This window comes from Lissotriton vulgaris, chromosome 6, assembly GCF_964263255.1.
Source record: "Lissotriton vulgaris chromosome 6, aLisVul1.2, whole genome shotgun sequence".
In the NCBI taxonomy this organism is placed as follows: Eukaryota; Metazoa; Chordata; class Amphibia; order Caudata; family Salamandridae; genus Lissotriton; species Lissotriton vulgaris.
Genome location: NC_141694.1, coordinates 178,217,153 through 178,231,763, shown reverse-complemented (window position 1 = coordinate 178,231,763; position 14,611 = coordinate 178,217,153). Strand labels below are relative to the sequence as shown.

The following is a 14,611-nucleotide window of genomic DNA, read 5'->3' as shown; positions in this document are numbered from 1 at the left end:
ATCATTTGAGGAAGCCACTCCTCCTGATCATTCATTGTCTTCCAGATCCCTAGCAAAGAAAAGATCAAGGATGGTGTCTACATCTTCTTCAAGCCCCCTTTCTTCTGATGATATGGATCCAAATTGGGAACCACCTCTGCCGTCTGAGAGTGAGGCACACCATGATCTGACAAAGGTAGCTAAGGGTAAAAAGGAAGGTCCCCGAAACTCTCATACTTATGGAGCGTGATGATGATGCTGAAAAAGAAGTGGCGTATACTACTGCTGATGAAGACTCTCACAACGACGAGGCAGTCATCATAAACGACACTGCAGCCCCAGCGGGCATGCAGCAAACAGACATTTTGACCCTAGCCCGAAAAGCTGGTGAGCATGATGTTGTCGACAAGGTAAAGGGACCAGCACCAATGCAGTTAACTAGTACACCACCACCTACCGCTTCCATATTTTCTCGCCAGAAGGGACCTCCATCCACCTCGACCTCCATTTCCTCAATTAGTGGTGCTGCAAGTGCACAACATAGTAAAGTTCGGCAACACACATCCTCCACTTCATCCGGCCTTAGCATGACCAGTATCGCCTCCTCCGCCCCCCACAGACATTTGAAGTCCGCAGTTTGGGACTTCTTTAGTGTTAGCACAACAAGGGAAAGCATAGCCATTTGTACCATTTGTAAGCTTGGAGTTAGTTGTGGTAAGCTTGGTATCAACTATGGTACCGGAGGTCAGAGAGGTCATCTTGAGAGACAGCACACAGTCAAATGGCATGCACACCTAAAGGAGATCAAGGAAGCCCGAATTGCTAGTCAACAAACTGTATCCGTTGATGTTTCATCTGATGATGACGAGGAGGAAGAAGCGTCAAACATTTCTTCACTTACACCCAGTACCCTTGTCAGCAGCACACCCCCTGCAAGATATATGAGCCACACTAAGAGTGTGGGAGAGAGTGAGAAACCAATGCGAAAAAGTTCATCATCACCGAGCGTAACTGGATCGAAGAAGTCATCATCATCATCATCCCGTAAAATGGTCCAGCCCACCATTAGAAGCATGTTGTTTTCATATGCGCCATTTGAACGCAACCACCCAATGACGCGTCTGTTTAACACTAAGCTGGCTAAAATGCTAGCGCTGGACCTTCTCCCTTTTTCTTTTGGGGAGGGGTTGGTTTTCTTGAATTAGTGACAACGCTCTGCCCTAAATGGAAGGTTCCTAGTCGGTTCTATTTTGCCAGAGTTGCGGTTCCAGCACTACATGAAGATGTGCTGGAGGTGATTGGGGCAGCTTTGCAGAAGAGTGCTGTTCACACTATACATCTGACAACAGACATGTGGACCAGTTGCCAAGGCGTTGATTACATGTGCTTCACTGCACACTGGGTCTTTTTCAGGCGTTACAGCAAAGCTAAAGGCAGGTGTTGACCCGGACAACGTTTTTAAAGCTGCTCGGAAACATGCAACACTAGCCATGTTTGGCATGGAGAAAAGTCATACAAGAGAAAACATTTTGTAGGAGTTTAACACAAAGGTCTTTCAATGGCTGTCCCCAATAAAACGCAAGATTGGTTATGTTTCCACGGATAATGGCGCCAATGTAGTTAAGGCCATGAATATGGGTAACTATTTCAGAGTGCCGTGTTTGGCGCACTGTATAAACCTTGTTGTTAAAAAATTCTTGAGTGAAGAAAGTCCAGTGTGCGAGTTACTGACCACCTGCCGAAGAATGTGCACATATTTCAACCATTCTTTTAAGGCACGGAAGCATCTGAGGGGCCTGCTGCATGAACGTAAACTGCCAGTGAAAGCATTCATCCAGGAGGTGGCAACACGTTGGAACTCAACCTTCTACATGCTTGCGCGTCTGTTTGAGCAGTGTGCGGTAGTCGATCAGTAGTTCTTTACACAGGGTGCAGCTATGAAGGACCTGAGGATACATGCGGAGCAATGGAAGCTAGATCAAAGCCTGACAGACATGCTTCGTCTTTTTGAGGTCTTCACGCGTGCAGTCAGCAGGGAGGACTGTAATTTGGGAAAAGCTATCCCATTGTTGCGCATGCTAGAGCACCAACTGAAGGCGGTGTCTTCTACGTTTCAAAAAGATGAAAAAAAGCAAGAAGCTTTTGATTTGGTGGAGAAATTATTAGAGCGCCTACTTTGCGATAAACGTCTTCAAAATATCCACACAGAACAGCATTATATTTGTGCTACTATTCTGGATCCACGGTACAAAAAGGCACTGGCAGGCAGAGTATTCTTTCCTTTTGATGAAGCAGAAGTTACAAAGAACAAACGTTGGCTAGCTGTGTCAGCCACTCGGTTTGAAAGATAACAACAGGAAATTGAAGGAAAAGGCAGTACATCAGCATCAGCAGGCCATCCGGAGTCAAAAGAATCCACTTCTGCATCTGTGGCTTTGGCATAAGTGAGTGATATTCCCTCTCAGCCATTAAAGACACCAGCAACCAGATCATCTGCACCAGACACAACAGTAACATTGTGTGAAGAAGAGGATTGGCTAACTCACCTTGGGTTTGCTTCTCAAAAGGTCCCAGCAAAAAGTAAGCAAAGTGGAGGAACCGTGGAGAACCTTGAGTCGATGGTGCAGGACTATCTGAATGACTCAACAGAGGTCTATGTTCATGATGACCCATTGGCGTATTGGCATGGGACAACAGAATTGTGGCCAGAGATCTTCAACCTGGCTATAAATTACTTGTCTTGCCCACTCGCAAGCGTGTCTTCTGAACGTGTTTTCAGTGCTGCTGGTGGCATTGTAACTTGCAAAAGGACCCGCCTCTCGCCCAAAAATGTGGAGAGGTTAACAATGATCAAGATGAATCAGCACCTCATACCACCAGATTACAAAATACGAGAATACACGCAGGAAGAAGACGAGGAGGACACCAACTTAGCTGAGGGAATTTCTTCTCTGTTAGGTGACCTACTCCCGCCTGCATTCGCAGAGTATGAGGACGAACACTTCTTCCCTGACACCGAGCCCTGAAAATGAGCCAATGAATCAGTACCTTTCTTTTTTGTCCTTATTCACTTTTATTCCTGTGTGTCTGTCTTTCTTTGTTTTGCAAAATCTATATAATTTTTTTTTAATCACCTAAGCACAAAAACAAGCCCATCAGCAGAACTGTCTTCACTTATTTGCTTATTGATTTGAAGGTGCCGCAGTCTGCATTCCTCAGGTTCACAAGGTCACAAGAACATGCTCCTCTATCCTCCTGCTCCAGACTCCTATTTCCCTCAAAACAGTTGGCTGGAGTACGCCCAATGAAGAAAGACTCTGCACTTGTGGGGGTGTTCTACTTCTTTGAGGGTGAGTTGACGGGTCTGGGGCCATTGCTGGGAAGGTCTAATACCGGATAAAAGTGGTTTGGAGAAAATCGGAGCAGAAAAAGATTTTGCGCTTTTGATCACTTGCCTGTCTTTGGGGTGCTGTTTGGCGGGCTTTAAGGTTGTTGTGGGTGGGTTTTGGGGTCTGGGAGCACTGCTGGCACAGTTAGGGCCTAGCTGCACAGCTCGTTTGGACAGAATTCCAGGTAGTAGGCCCGTTTTTGCTTTTTGCCAGTTTGGGGATGTTCTGCTTTTTTGCGGGTGGCTGCAGGGGTCTGGGGCCATTGCTGGGAATGTCTAATACCGGATCAAAGTGGTTTGGACAAAATCAGAGATTAAATTTTCTTTGCGTTATTGCTGACTTGCTTGTCTTTGAGGTGCTGTTTTGGGGGGGTTCCGGGTGTCTGTGGGTGGGTTTTGGGGTCTGGGAGCACTGCTGGGTATGGATACTTTTGATTGCAAGAGGTTTTAAGCAAATCCATGGTGGCAAAGGGGAGTTAGGGTCTAGCCGCAGAGCACGTTTGGACAGAATTGAAAGAAGGCCGAAAATATTCTAAGTATGAGATTTTCCATTTTTGCTTTTTGCCTGTATGGCGGTGTTCTGCTTTTTTGTGGGTGGGTTGGCAGGTCTTGGGGCATTGCTGGGAAGGTCTAATACCGGATAAAAGTGGTTTGTAGAAAATCCATGCTGAAAAGCGTTGTGGCACATTAACTTAGGGCTCGTTAGGGTTAGCACTAGCAGCAGGATGGCATGTGTTTCAGGGTGTTCTAGATTTTTGCAACTGAGTTCTGGGGTCTTAGAGCACTCGTGGGAATGTGTAATTTTGGTTGCAAGTGGTTTGAAGAAAATCCATGGTGGGAAAGGGGGGATTTGACCTAGTTCAAGAAAGCGTTTGCCACTATTCTTAACTTAGGGCTCGTTAGGGTTAGCAGTATTGTATTGCATTAGTTTGGGCGGGGGGCTGTTTGTGGGGGGGTTTGCGAGTCTTGGAGCGATGCTGGGTATGGATACTTTTGCTTGCTTGCAAGTGGTTTGAATACAATCCACGGTGGGTAAGGGGGGATTTGGGCCCACTTTACTTTCAAAGTACGTTTGGTCACCATTTTCTACTAGGCCTCGTTTTTTGAGATCTGATTGGGGGTCTTCTACATTTTTGAGACTGGGTTTAGTAAGGGTATGGGAGCACTGCTGGGAAGGTCTAATTTTGTTCTAAAATACAGTTTACAGTACACCTAGCTTGAGGGTAAAGATCCGCTAAATTAATTCGCCCATACTTATTTATCCTTCAAAAGGAGACTCAGACAGAGTACGCACTTTCAAAAATATTGTACTGTCTATTAGGAAACTCAAAGTGTGACTTTTTGCACTACACAGCGTACATACCTTATATTTATTTGTCAGTGGTGTTCTAATATCACTTCCTGTTTTTCCATCAATAATTACCGGCCGGGTTTCAGCCTGTGCAATGGGAAAAGGATGAAGTCAGACTTCACATTAGCGAGTCGCAATTCAGCATCCGCCAGGCAGGCAGGGTGGACAGTCTTCCGGTCACCAACATTGATGGACAGAGCGTCAGATGGAATGGAGGAGTCCCGCTAATAAGAGGAATGGTTGGATGCATCTTACAACTTCCCAAATTCAACAGGACAACTACAACAACATACAGATACAGTATCCGTTCTTTTCTAATTATCTTTTAAGTATTGTTATTGGTGTGAACTTCTATGAGTGTGACTCTGCATTTCTTTGATATCTGCTTCTAAATTCATCCCTACAGCCATTGTATAGGTTTTACTTCTGCTATTTTTCAAACTTAATTTAATGTACAAAGTGTTTCTCTGAGTGCAGAGCTTGGCAAGTGAAAACGCATAATTACTACTGCAGCCCTGTACTGTTGCATTCTTTCATTCACGGTTGTCGAAAGTACTACTTACTTTTCATTAACCATGCACGCAGTAGTGCATGCACTTCCTTTATGTCACTTAAAAGATTTATGGTTAGCTTTGTACCCAAAGATTTGTTTACCTTCAATTATTGTTTGTCCATGCCGTGCTTTTATTTCTTCTCTCAACAAAACCTTCCCAAAAAACCCCATTCCCATCCATTTTCCAAACCCTAACCCTCTTCCCCCGGGCTGTGTGGTTTTGATTGATGTGTGACTAAATGACAGCAATAATTCCACACACTTGCTGGGGAGGATAAGGTCAAAGCAACAGGCTGGTGAAGGAATCCGAGGATATATTCTACTCTTACTCAGCTTGATACTGAGTCACTATTGGCAAATGAAAGCAGATTTTCATGTGCGCCATCAACTTAATTGGTCATCAAGAACATCCTCCTCCTAGACGTGGCAAATTATTACGCTGCTGTGTCCTTCACCTTCAGTACTATTTCTTGTAGTAGTAGCCAATGTCAAAGAAATTCAACGCAAGTACTAGTTATACTTTCAATACTTTACCATTTGTTAGGCTACATTGTGGCACTGTTCTAGAGTACTGTCACCTGCTATATTCTCGATCGTACCGTTCTAATGCTACGGTAAGGACAAACAAGGTTTAATTTTCTTTTTTTTCAGATGCTGTAACTGCCACTGTGTAACACCACAAGTACCACCGCAATGATGACATTTCATCCGCCCAGGATTGCCACCCTTAATCGCCATTTCGTGTGCAGCCAGCCATGTGCCTAGCCCTATTTCCAAACACAAATTACAGGTAAGATAAGCATTTGGGGGGAGGTAGTATAATGGAGTATTAGGAGAGACGAGAGACTGATGGTCCTAGGACTATTGAATTCACTTACTCTGTGAGAGGCACTTAGTTTGGAAAACATTTGGGCCATTAGTACTTACACAACTTGAATCAAGATGCCACTTAAGTTTCGGGACTGTTAAACCCCACCCACCAGCCTCAAAAGCAGTAAAAAACACGTATGCTAAGATAAAGCTTAAAGTATATTTATATATACCTAACATGAATAATCTCCCGCAAGACCCAACCCACCCCTCTCCCGAACCCCAACGAATGTCCCTGAAAATTAAGTCCAAAAATGTAGAAAACCCAACTCCCAATTCCCACCCCCCAGAAGTCTTTAAAAAAGGGGCAAGGGGACAGTCTCCTCCTACTGCTGGCTGCTGTTGACTTTTCGGGCCAGGTCGACATGCTCCTTGCGGAGGGTCTCGAGCAGGGTTTTGGTGTTGAGGAGCTCCTGCTCGAGGTAGGAAACCCTCAGGGAAAGGCGGTGCATCCTTTTTTTGCAACCGCTGTGGGGGGCAGCTGATTTCTTTGCTGCTCGGCGGTGGTGGGTGTCTGCGGTACCCCGGCTCTGTACCGCTGGAGACCTGCTGCGCTGGCTGGCTGACCCAGGGAGCGTGGAGGAGGATTCAGGTGTCGCCATGGATGTTGTTGACGTACTCTGCGTGTCCTCCTCCTCCTGGGCCACCAGCCGCCGATATTCCGCGACAGTGGCCTCCAGCCTCCGTTGCCGGGCCCTTTTAGCCAGCTCCTTCTGTGTTGGTTTGGAAGGAGCATCTATATGAAGAAAGAAAGACATAGTCTGTAACCAATGCTCTTTAGGATTAACACAAAATGATTCAGCAGAAAGTTGTGTCACAGTAGAACTAGCAACTTGCACGCGCAGTACATAACTATTGTGGCCAGCATCTATCTAACCTCCCACTTCTTCTTCCTTGCTCTAACATTACTGGGAGTTTAAGGAATCAATTCTACGAGCACTATGGACTCACGCCATTAAAGCAGACTATGACAGTACACCAGTCTTATTCTTCTTCTTCTCTCTTGTTTAGCAAAATTGGTGCGTTAACTTTTGCAAGCCGGCATAATTCCAGCGCAGTCAACTTGCACCCGAGAAAAACAGACGCTCGCCATGATGAGTGAGACAGACTTGCGTTACTGTACCAGTCCAGTACATTCAGGTGGTGGTGCTCTTACTTTTCTATTATGGGTGACACTGAGAATACTCTGTTACAAGGGCTACTGCTTAACACCTTGGCTGCTAGAGGTTTCCCCCCGGTGCTGCACTTGCAGATTTACCATTGTTCATGACGAGCTCAGCTCGTCATCAGCACAGCTCAACCATGCCTCATGACGCTGAGCTCGTCTTGAGCATCGAAGGGGTTAATTAATGTAACTTTCAACCTACAGTGCCAATGAATACTAGAAAAGGAAAATGAAGAAGATAAATAATCTGATTATCTATGACTGCACATGGTATGTATTTGCTTACATATGTGATGACTTTAGTTGCTTTGCTTTTTATTGAGTGAACAGTGATACATCCACACATGAATGACCGAGTTCTACTAAACTTATTAACAGAGGTAGTGAGTGGTCATCGTAATAGCCGGATATATTCTGTGCTTGCAATACAAACTACTGCTACTATTCATGGTAGTATTCGGACAAAATTACAACTTCTTTTCCTTGCCTTTCCTACACTGGGATGCACGTGCGGGTGCGGTGTTACATGCTCTTCAAAGTAACACTTAGTTCATCCAGTGACCGTCTACTCTCTCTAGATACACATATGCTATCTAAGAGTCAGATAGTACCATGATCCAGGCATCCATCCATTCAAACTATATGTCAATCATTCTTCTTCATGTCTCTCATCTGGACAAACCTTACGTTTTTTCATGGGGAGCACACTATGCAGTCTGCAATCTCAATAAGTAAGGAATATAAGAGCTTACCACTGCCCGCCACTACCGTGGCAACCCGCACAGCAGTTTCGTCCGGCACTTGCACCGCCTCCTTCCCTGAAGTCTCCTCCTCCACCTCCGCGCTGGGCCCAGCAACAGATGTTCCACCTACAAAGTACATTTAAGAATGTTAGATGTCATAGACGTACACCACTCACTAGTATTTTGTCTAGGAATGAAGAAATGTGAATACAGAAACCAATCTAATAATTTGTGACTGTCTACTCTAAAGTAAAAATGTCCCTTTTTCCAGGGAAGGGTGTTGTCTTGCTGCCGTTTTTGGCACAACTGATGAATGCTTGCTTTTTAACACCCACCATTTTTCTCATAACAGACAGAAGCTTCACTTCTAAGAACAAATCATCATCACTAGGACGGAGTGACCAACGATTCAGCACCAAAAAGAAAAATTAAAGTTCAAACCAGGTGAGGGCTCGGCTCGCCCACAATAAATGTGTGAAATAAATCATCACTAAGCACTTTTCCATTTTTAATCAACCGTTTATGTTTTATGACAAGCTTGATTTTAATAAAATGTTTTACTTTTAATAAAGCTTTAAAACTTAAATAGACTCTGTGGTTTTTGTTCAAGAGTGAATGAGCAAAAGGTTTTGCAATTTGCAAGCATGAGTCCATGCCTCTGACACTTCTGGACTCTGACTCCGTACTCTTGTCCTGCGTTGGATAATCATCATTGGGGATCAATCATCAATGAATTCGGGAGCTAAATGACTCTGTCACACTATCTAGTCAGTAAGGATATTGGGGGTTCTTCAAAGTCTGATATCACTGAGGTATGTGGAAAGTCTACCTGCGCCTATTATAATTGATAAACAATGCACTATTTAGTGTCCATAGTTCTGTTTGTGCAGAATTGTCCCTGCAACAGTAGTAGTATGGATTGTCCTCCTATCCAAACCAAAAGTAAAGTAGTATCTTATTCTTTCTTGGTGGTCATTCACATTTTATTGTGGGGAATTGTCAAAGCATAAACATTTAGAAGACTTGAAAAGACATTATGGACAATCCCAGAGGACTGCACAGGGTGCATAGAGCTATTGCTGACTAAAATGGGAGTTTTGGTTAACACCTTTTGCCAACTGTGCAATCTTAGTTAGCTACACAGACAGGCTAATAAGAATAATCTAGTAATACCACAGGGAGTCATAGTAGAGGCAGGATAAGAATTTAGAGACAGTCTACAAGAAGATCAAAGACTATTTAGAAAAAATCGAACGAGGAACGCTAGGAAAATAGGTACTCTATGTTAAAATGAAAACTTACTGGGGCCAGCATAGGAGCCCTCGCCTGACTGATCCTGGCCTGCATCCAGTTCCACAGCAGCCTCCTCCTCTGTCCTCTTTCCCCTGGGGGGAGCTGATGTACAACATGAAAGAAACAAAGACCCGAAAACATGGATGATTGTTGTCAACCAAATCAAACATTTCAAAAGAACAATAAAAAAATATTTTGGCGAAATAGCAAATAGACAACTATTCCACGGGATATATTGACCTATCTCATGTGGTCTACTACGATATTAGTATTGCTTGATTTGCGGACCGTCGACTTGGAAAGTTATGTAACTCACTAAACAAACTACTAAAAAGGTTCGCCTAGGACTGGCAGGAGGCAGTCCGCAGCACGCAAAGTGACAAACTCCATCGTGATTGCAGATCAGTGACAACACTAAAGTTTCCAACTACATTAACCAGTCATTAAAATACTCAAACTATCAATCCACCACCACTATTTCTTCTTATTGCCAGGTGTACAAGGAAGGACTGGACTTGAGTCTGTAGGGGCAGATTTACAAGCCCCTTGCAGCTCTTTTGCTCCATTGTTGTGTGACTTTTGTGACGCAGCGAAAGAACAAAAGAGGCACCATGGTGCGGCGTATATTAACAACGTGACGCATATGGGAGATGCATCACGTTGTAAAGCCCTGCGCCATCAGGGGGCGGTCCGGCGCAAGGGAGGGCGTTCCTGCGCAGGAACACATCCTAACAGTGGCTGAGGGAAATCTACAAGATTTCAATCAGTCACTTTTAGGACAATGATGCGTGACTCAAACCCTGCGCCGCTATGGGGAAGAAGTGGGAAAGGTATGGGTTTGGAACAATTAGGGACTTATGCGGGGGAGAGCAAGATTTTCAATTTTCTGACCTTCCTGTGTTTCCATATATAGTTAGAAAAAGTTGAGTCCTTTGCCCTCATTTTGCTAGCTTCCACAGCCAGCGGAATTGCACGAAACAAATACAATATTTTTGGTAGCATGGTCATTTAAAAAAAAAATCCCCCTCCCTATGATAGAAGGATGTAGTCCATTAACTCTCTTTAAGTCATTCCCAATAGATTTGATCAGAGGTTCAAAGTTGCATTTAATATTTTCATCCACCTTAACGCTTACTCGGACCCCAAGATACACCGCTGTATCTGCTTTTCTAGGGTAATTGAAATCTATATTATCTGTGCATAACACAATCATTTTCCCTTTGTTCAATGCGTATCTAGATAGGAGCCCATAACTCTCAGCGATCTTACTTATTTATTCGATTGCCTCAGCTGGATTCGTAGTCAACACCGCAACAACATCAGCGTACGCCAATACTTTAGTCTCATACCCCCCAGTTATTATTGATTTAATCTTCCAAGTCGGTCGGAGCTTAACCACCAGAGGATTTAAATGAAGAGCAAATAAAATTGGAGAGCAAGGGCATCCCTGCCTGGTCTCCCTTGATATATTAATATTATTAGATTCCTTCCCCATAAGTTGCAGTAGAGCTCTTGGTTGACAGTACATTGCCTTAATTGCCTTTATAAACTGAGATCCAAAACTGTTTAGCTCCAATATCCCCCATAAAAACTCCCAGGACACCCAATCGAAGGTCTTTTTTCAGCATCGAGGAGGATCATAGCCATCAGGCCCCCTGTCCTGATTATGATGTCAAAGAGAGAAATACCTCTGCGGGTATGATCAGTTGTTCCTTTACCAGGGATAAAACGGTGTTGCCAGGGGGAGACCAGATGTTCTATAACCCTCCCTAGACAATTGGCCAGGATTTTAGAATACATTTTTGTGTCTGAGTTGATCAAGGAGATCGGCCAATAAGAAGATGGATTATAAACCGGTTTTCCTTTTTTAGGAAAGATTATGATGTCCGTCTCTTTCCAGGACTCAGGGGGTTCCATTATACTGTACACCCCTGTACAGGTCAAGAAGGAGAGGTGTTATAGCTGTTCCTAGGATCTTATAGACCACCAGCGGTATCCTGTCAGGACCAGCAGCCTTCCCTGATGCCATTTCTACCAACGCTAGATGAACTTCCTCTAGGGTGATTTATTTTTCTAGCTCTTCTTTACTTGGCCTTTCCAAGCCCCCTCTGAGTTTGACGTTAGCTACCAACCCCTATATGCCCTGTACAACTTCTGTTCCACCTTTGTTAATATCATCCTGATACAGGATTTAATAATAATTTTCAAACCTTTTGATGATTTCTTCTGGATCCGTATATACTTGTCTGTCTATTTTAATAGAGGATATTGAGTTTAAGGATATCCTCTGCCTGGTATGAAGAGCTAGCCGCCTACCAACTTGCTCGCCGTTGTCATAGGTTCTATTCCGATGGCATTCCTCTGCTGATCTCCGCGTTAACCAGTTATTTAGTTCAGCTTTTAAAGCGATTATTCAATACTGGATTTGATCCCCATCTTATCCCAGTATTATTGTCGAAACATGCTCCTCCTCATCCCTGGCCAAGTCCCACAGTAGTTGTTGATACTTAATCTCCCACTGCATCTTGACCCTGGCAACAAAGCTAATAGTTTCGCCTCGAAGACCGGCCTTAAAAGAGCCCCACCCAACCCCACTACTAGCACTGAATCTATTATTATAAAAAATTCTTGCACCCACTTTTTAATAAATTCAATGTATTCACTATTTACTAGCAGTTTCCTATCAAACGTCCATTGACTCTGTGGTCTCTTAAAGCTAACTATTTCAATTTCTAAAATCAGAGGGTTATGATCGGATATTATTTTAGGAGGTTTCTTAATCCCAACGTGTTCTAATAGATCCCTTGTTCCATAGAAATTGTCAATCCTGACATATTTTTTTATGCGGACAGGAGAAAAACGTGTAACCGGGGTTAGTTGGGTTTTTTGTAGCCCAGATATCCGTCAAGCCATGGCTATTTTTAAGGGAGTTTAATGCCCTGTAAATTCTAGGCTTTCGACCAGAACACCCCCCTTGTCTCTGCCGCCCGGATCCAATATCCAGAGAGATGTTAAGATCTCTGCAAAAAATTAAAAGGTTCGGCCATATAGCAAGTTCTACTTCCAAATCTTCAAATATCTGAGGGTCTTCTTGGTTTGATTCATAGATCAAGCATACCGTCCCACCCACTGTAAATTCTACTATAGCCCACCTCCCCTGAGCATCCACGGCCTTGCTTTTGGCCAGACCTAAAGATGTCTTTGCTAATATTCGAGGTCTGAGTTGTGCATGTTAGGATATTATACACGCCAACCCTCAATAATTCTCTTTTCCCCAGGGAATGTGTGTCTCCTGTAAACATACTACATCCATGGAATTCAACCTCATGAGTTCGACAAATCTTCTCCTCTTCACCCTATCTTTCAGTCCTGTACATTCCATGAGCAGATTGTTATCCTCCCCATCTTAGGTAATTTCTGATTCCCAGATTCCTCCTATTGGTAATCTCTGGCTTTTTTCCTCCTCTACCTTTCGTCTCACAATCTGCCTCCTACTTTTCTTTTTTTTGGCTGTTTCTTTGTTTCGTTATTATTTCTGAATATGCTTTTTTTCACCCCACATTTTACCCACAAACCATTCCCTTCCCCCTCCTCCCTTCCATCTCCCCCCCACTCACCTCCATAGCAACCCCACCTCCCCACACAAGGCACCCAGGCTCAATCTTGAGTCTGTATCTTCCATTGAAAAGAATATTACTGTATTTTTCAGTTTTTATTATGACACTCTGTCTACCTACCACTGGGAGCAAGATGCATGCTGTTTGTAAAATTGATGCTTTTTAAAAAGAGGGAAAATCGAAATGAAGAGTTAACTTATTCACTAATTTAGCTTTTCATTTTAAATTTCTCTCCTTTAAAGGCATTCAGGAAAAGCATTTTGTTCTCATGCTCCAATATTGAGTTGAGAAGGAGTTTTATGTAATAGTTAAATACCTCAGTGCTTCAGTTCTGAACCTCTGTGACCCACATGGGTCATAAATCTGAGTGGAGCACAGCTCATTATCAGGCTCTTCTATCTGCAGCCTGATAATAATGTAAAATAAACATTGCCTTTCTTTAACTTTATAAAGAAAATGCAATCCTTATTTATTGCAGTTCTTAGCTAAAAATGAACTCAAGACTGACAGCTACTCTGATGGTTTCCACGAGCTACTAGTAGCTTGCGGTCGAATGGTGTGTGACACCTGATCTAGACATATCATTGAATCAGAGCTGTACCTCTAACACAGTGGCTTTTATTATATAAATGGTACACAGGCCTACAGAGTACAGAGAGGAGCACTTCGGTTACAACTGTCCTGGAACGAATCATGTGTTTGACATGCAGCTCTGCTGACGCTGAACTTCCATCCTGCAGAGAGAGATTGCCAATCCTATTCCATGCTGATTCCCTTGTCCAGCTATCTAGATCAGGGGGATCAGGCTAACCTAAGACATTGGACAGTGGGCACACCCACTATGCTCTTTAAGTAGGGTAGTGATAGTTAGAAATATACAGCTTTCAGACTGCCATGGTTGGACTTTTTATTCTTTTCACCATGTTCATAATGCTGGTTACATTGCTTTGTTTTATCTGCCTAATAATCGCAACTCATTCTTTCTATGCAAGACTACAATTGTTTCAATAAATGCATTAAAAACTTTATTGGTATCTTTCTTGCGTTTACAATAGGCATGCATAAGCAAATAATAAAAGAGGTAATATATGTTTCAACGATTTTCTTGAGGATCTGAGTGTCATATTCTAGGTTGCCAAAATCACCTGCCACCCCAGAAAGGTTAGCGATTCGAGTGAGGCACTGTGAGCTAGCCGGGCATTGGGCAGACAGTCTCTGATGTGTAGGTGGACTCAGTCACTGCATTCTAAAGTTCTGTAATCCTAATACACAGTCCTGCCTTTTTTCGTTATAATTATAGTCATGCAAGTTTGCTAGTAGGCATTACAGACAAATGGAAGTATAATCAGTGAGCACCATATTATATTGTAATGCTCATATTTGTATGGGGCTTAGTTTGGGGCAGAAAGCTCTGCCAATCTAAATGGTTGGTATCTGAGCTGCTGTAATGAATTACATAATTGTGGGGGCAAGCATGGGGCACTATTTTCTCTGGACAGATCAAGTGCACTTGTGATAACTATTCTGTGATTACAATGGAGATCCTGTTTGCCTCAGTTCAATCCATTTTTCCCAATCATCATTGTAAGACACCAGGATGGATGGTGTTTAGTTTTGGTTCCAAATGTTCTAATTCTGGTGCTGGGCTGGTT

The 14,611-nt window shown here is 43.4% G+C and overlaps 1 protein-coding gene across 1 annotated transcript in view; it reads right to left on the bottom strand.

The window, feature by feature from the left end:
* LOC147706979 (cytochrome P450 2K6-like) overlaps window positions 1-14,611 on the bottom strand; it is a 409,834-nt gene that overhangs the window by 100,644 nt on the left and 294,579 nt on the right. The window lies entirely within an intron of this gene.